The sequence below is a fragment of the Capsicum annuum genome, unplaced genomic scaffold (assembly GCF_002878395.1).
Source record: "Capsicum annuum cultivar UCD-10X-F1 unplaced genomic scaffold, UCD10Xv1.1 ctg70655, whole genome shotgun sequence".
Classification (NCBI taxonomy): domain Eukaryota; kingdom Viridiplantae; phylum Streptophyta; class Magnoliopsida; order Solanales; family Solanaceae; genus Capsicum; species Capsicum annuum.
The window spans coordinates 1-5,418 of record NW_025880408.1 but is presented as its reverse complement, the minus strand read 5'-3'; the positions used below and the strand labels follow the sequence as shown (position 1 = coordinate 5,418).

General features: G+C 33.1%; 2 non-coding genes and 1 pseudogene across 2 annotated transcripts; 2 read left to right on the top strand and 1 right to left on the bottom strand.

Moving 5' to 3' along the window:
- Nucleotides 1-620: 620 nt before the first annotated feature.
- Nucleotides 621-1,474, top strand: LOC124894153 (annotated as a pseudogene).
- A 1,251-nt stretch (nt 1,475-2,725) lies between these two features.
- Nucleotides 2,726-2,798, bottom strand: TRNAF-GAA. The gene has a single exon. It is a non-coding gene; the product is annotated as a tRNA-Phe (tRNA).
- A 1,802-nt stretch (nt 2,799-4,600) lies between these two features.
- On the top strand, nt 4,601-4,673 carry TRNAT-UGU. Its single transcript has one exon. It is a non-coding gene; the product is annotated as a tRNA-Thr (tRNA).
- Nucleotides 4,674-5,418: the final 745 nt, after the last annotated feature.

Here is a 5,418-nt window from a genome sequence, read left to right as displayed (position 1 = left end):
GAATATTTAAAGAATTTCTAATTAAAGAAGAAAAATTAAAGAAGAACTAAGATAATTAATTAATTTAGAATTCCCCATCTTTAGTTTAGAGAAAAAAACAAGAGAAAGAGGAGAATTTGTATAAGAGTAATATATAGTTAGAAGGTTCTACTAACTAAATAAAATAGAAATAAGTATAATGGAAATAAAATCGAATTCCAGTCGATGAATCTTGCAATGAGATATGCCTTACAATAAACCAATAAACAAAGCCAAACTAGGCGGTTTGACCAAAATGAATTCCTGTTTTGACTAATATAGTTATGGATGGCTTGAAAATTACAATTCGAATCGACCAATCGAATCCGGTATATTTTCCAGGTTCATAGGAGTGCATTTATGTTTCTGCTTTACGAATATGATTTTTTTTGGGCATTTCTAATAATATCCATCCTTTTTCCTATTTTGGCATTTTTCATTTCTGAAGTATTAGCCCCGATTAGCAAAGGGCCGGAGAAACTTTCTACTTATGAGTCGGGTATAGAACCAATGGGTGATGCTTGGTTACAATTTTGAATTTGTTATTATATGTTTGCTCTAGTTTTTGTTGTTTTTGATGTTGAAACGATTTTTCTTTATCCATGGGAAATGAGTTTCGACGTATTGGGTGTATCTATATTTATATAAGCTTTGATTTTCGTGCTTATCTTAATTATTGGTTTAGTTTATGCATGGCGAAAGGGGGTATTGGAATGGTCTTAGCTCCTAAATATTCAGACAATAAAAAGAAAAATGGAAAAAATAAGATTGAGATAGCTATGAATTCCATTCATTTTCCTTTACTTGATCGAACAACCCCAAATTCAGTTATTTCAACTACATTAAATGATCTTTCAAATTGGTCAAGACTCTCTTTTTTATCGCCGCTTCTCTATGGTACCAGTTGTTGCTTCATTGAATTTGCTTCACTAATAGGCTCACGCTTCAACTTTGATCGTTATGGACTAGTACCAAGATCGAGTCATAGACAAATAGATCTAATTTTAACGGCTGGAATAGTAACAATGAAAATGGCCCCTCTTTAGTGAGATTATATTAGCAAATGCCTGAACCAAAATATGTTATTGCTATGGGAGCCTGTACAATTACAGGAGGGAAGTTCAGTACCAATTCTTATAGTACTGTTCGGGGAGTCGATAAGCTAATTCCTATAGATGTATATTTGTCAGGTTGCCCACCTAAACCGGAAGCGGTTATAGATGCTATAACATTACTTTGTAAGAAAATGTCTCGAGAACTCTATAAAGATCAAAACAGGTCTCAACGAGTGAATCGGTGTTTTGCTACCAATCACAAGTTTCATATTCGACACAGTATTCATATGGGAAATTATGATCAAAGAGTTCTTTATCAACCACCATCTACTTCAGAGATCCCTACGAAAATCTTTTCTAAATACAAAAATTCAGTATCTTCCCCCGAATTAGTGAATTAGACAGGATTCCTTTATCTAGAATAAGAAGTGGTGGGTCAATTTTCATAAATTTAATCATAAATGTAAAATACATCTACAAACAAAAATGCGGGAGAGATAAAAAAGTTGCAGGGTCGTTTGTCATCTTGGCTAGTCTAGCATGGGCTAATTCATAGATCTTTTGGCTTTGCTTACCAAAGAATAGAGACTTTACAAATAAAGCCCGAGGATTGGCATTCCATTGCTATCATTTTTTATGTATATGGGTAAAATTATCACCGCTCTCAATGTGCCTATGATGTAGCACCTGGCGGGCTGTTAGCTAGTGTGTATCATCTTACGAGAATAGAGGATGGTGTGGATCAACCAGAAGAGGTATGCATAAAAGTCTTTTCCTCCAGGAGGAATCCTAGAATTTCGTTTGTTTTCTGGGTTTGGAAAAGCATGGATTTTCAAGAACAAGAATAATATGATATGTTGGGAATCTCTTATGATAATCATCCACGCTTGAAACGTATCTTAATGCCTGGAAGTTGGATAGAATGGCCCTTACGTAAGGATTATATTTCCCCTAATTTTTATGAAATACAAGATGCTCATTGAATGATAAGAAAGCTATTTCCACTTAGAGAATTTAGATATTCAAGGATTGGACCATCTATTCTAGATTAAGCAGGTCTAATTTAGGGAATTATCAATAGGCTAACAAAAAAATACAATTAGGGATTCATTGTAATTCTCACATTTATTTGGAAGATACTTATTTCAGATGAGACATACCAATAGGATGAACCAAATGAGTTCTGCATCATGAACTTTGTACTGCACACATTACTTAGACGGGTTCTAGAAGGGCATATAGGAAGGGATGGAGAAATCTGGAATGAATAAATCGAATATGAAAGAAAAGACAAAGAAATGATAGAATATCGAATTCGATTTCTTTGGATCTGAGCTGAATCTTGTCTATTTCAACCCCCCTGGATTCGACTTTTGAGCCTTTCAACAATTAGCCAATTTTACCTTTCGAATATGTATTACGTATTCAAATTCTTTTGAATGAGAGGAGAAAAAAAGAGGAGATAGAATCCAATTCTTTTCGATACTTTATCTAAGAAACTCTACCTATATAGAACATAGTATGGGGTATATGTCGCCAAACTGGATAAAGCTATTATTCCAATCAAGACTCTAAAAGAATATGTATGTTGATTCATATCAATTAATTAGAAATTAATTCTAGTGAAGAGAGACCCATACAAATTAATCATGTGCCAGGAACCAGATTTGAACTAGTGACACAAGGATTTTCAGTCCTCTGCTCTACCAACTGAGCTATCCCGGCTATTCCCAATCTAGATTTTTTATCAAGGTTGGGACTGGTAACCCGAGGATTTTCAGGGCTATACCAATCCCAATTGGAACCTCGAACATGAGAATTTTAAGTCCCCATTAATAGGAGGATTTAGAGTCCTCTGGTCTTCCCAATTGGAACTGTTCGTTAACATGAGGATTTTTAGTTCTCTGCTTGTTACCCAATTCTCTGCTTGTTACTCTAATTTTATCTTAACAAATTTGATCTTAACACATAAACGGGTCTTTGTCAATAGATCTTTGTCAATTAAAAGGACAAAAGCCGATTAAAAAACTTTATCAAAGCCGGGGAATTTCTTCGATCTTCAAAAAGAGACTTTGTAAGTTTCAGTATTGAGTAATGATATTGGTAATCATTCAACTAGGGATTCCTTGCTCAAAGATGTTCAGTTCTATGTGTATCATATATATCACAAGGCTTAAGAGAAAGCCATTTACGCTAAAATCCATTTCTAAAAGAAAAATCCATTTTTAAAAGAATAGAGTGAATGAGAAAGATAAGTAATTTACATCTGCTAAGGAAAGGGGGTCAGAGAAATAGTTGGGGGTTGAAATAGTCTTTTTGGGGATAAAGGGACTTGAAACCTCACGATTTTAAAAGTCGACGGATTTTCCTCTTAATATAAATTTCATTGTTGTCAGTATTGACATGTAGAACGGGACTCTATCTTTATTCTCGTCCGATTAATCAATTCTTTAAAAGATCTATCAGACTATGGAGTGAATGATTTGATCAGGGATTCAGGTCATCATTAATCATTTGATATAGTATTCAATACATATGTATATACATTTATCCTTCACTTCATTCTTTTTCTTTCTGATGTTTTGATGTAAATATTCCTCTACCAACACATTTAACTCCATTTGTTAGAATAGCTTCTATTGAGTCTCTGCACCTATCCTTTTTTTCTGAACCTTTATTTGTTTTTAGAAAATAGGATTTGGCTCAGGATTGCCCATTTTTGTTCATTCCAGGGTTTCTCTGAATTTGAAAGTGATCACTTAGTAAGTTTCCATACCAAGGCTCAATCCAATTAGGTCCGTAACATCTACCAATTTCGCCATATCTCCCTTTCTTTTTGTTTTGAGATTAGGATCTCATTGTGATGTCATTCCTTTTTCTTTTTCTTTCATTTATGCTGGAACCATTGAATTCATTAGATATCGATTCCTATCTCGAAAACGTGTTTTCTCCTCTTTGATTTTCTTAACTATCTTCTATAGGCGACCTTTTTTTATCCAATCAAAAATGATTTTATCATTTCGGATTCCGCGATTCAACATAGATGGAGCTATACCCATATATATGTCCCTCTTCCTGTCATTTTGCCATTCAATTTGGAATACTTGAACGATCGCTTCTTGTTTTTTATCTTTACTTTCGCCTGAAAGCGGAGGAATGTCTCATTAATTATAACTAACCATTCCATTAAATAATTTTGAAATAAATATAGAATGAGAGATATATATGATATAGAATCAAATATAGAACTATAATAAAAAAGATTTCAAATGCCAAAAATAGAAATGAAAAAGAATATTTACCATTCAAATTGAAAACGAAAATAAAAAGAATATTAACAATATTTGCAATCACTATTTAATCATATTAGTATTAGAATTGTTATTAGAATTGTGATAAATCGAAATTCTAGATCGCTATAGTAATCCTTATGCTCTAGAATCTAGAATATTCAATATAATATTGAATAGTTAATAATTCCAATTCCAGTAGTTTAGGCAATTACTACGCATATAAGATTTCTGTAGGCCCGCTTAGCTCAGAGGTTAGAGCATCGCATTTGTAATGCGATGGTCATCGGTTCGATTCCGATAGCCGGCTTTTCCCTATTCTTTGATTTCAATGAAACATTATCAATCATCTAATAAATGAAAAAAAAAGAATAGGGAAATAGCGCCTTCCTCCTTTTCCAAAAGCTATCAATTTATTCTAGGAACTTCCAATTATGTCAGGAAAGGATTATATATATAATAGAAGGGGTTCTGTATATTTATCCAATTCACCCCATTCTTCTTTTCTTTATAGTATTTATATTAAATAATAATAGTACAAGTACACTATTTCAGTAAACTTCGCTTCATTTAGTTCAGTTTAGTTTTAGTTTAGGTTTATTCTGTAAAATAAAATTCAATAAAAATAAATAGAAATAAGAATTAATTAGAAATACTAAATAAGAAATAAGAATAAGGAGTCTTTATGTCGCGTTACCGAGGACCTCGTTTCAAAAAAATACGACGCCTGGGGGCATTACCAGGACTAACTAATAAAAAGCCTAGGACTATAAATGATCTTAGAAACCAATCGCGTTCCCGAAAAAAATCTCAATATCGTATTCATCTAGAAGGAAAACAAAAATTGCATTTTCATTACGGTCTTATAGAACGACAATTACTTAAATACGTTCGTATCGCCAGAAAAGCCAAGGGGTCAACAGGTAAAGTTTTACTACAATTACTTGAAATGCGCTTGGAAAACATCCTTTTTCGATTGGGTATGGCTTCAAATATTCCCGCAGCCCATCAATTAGTTAACCATCGACATATTTTAGTTAATGGTCGTATAGTAG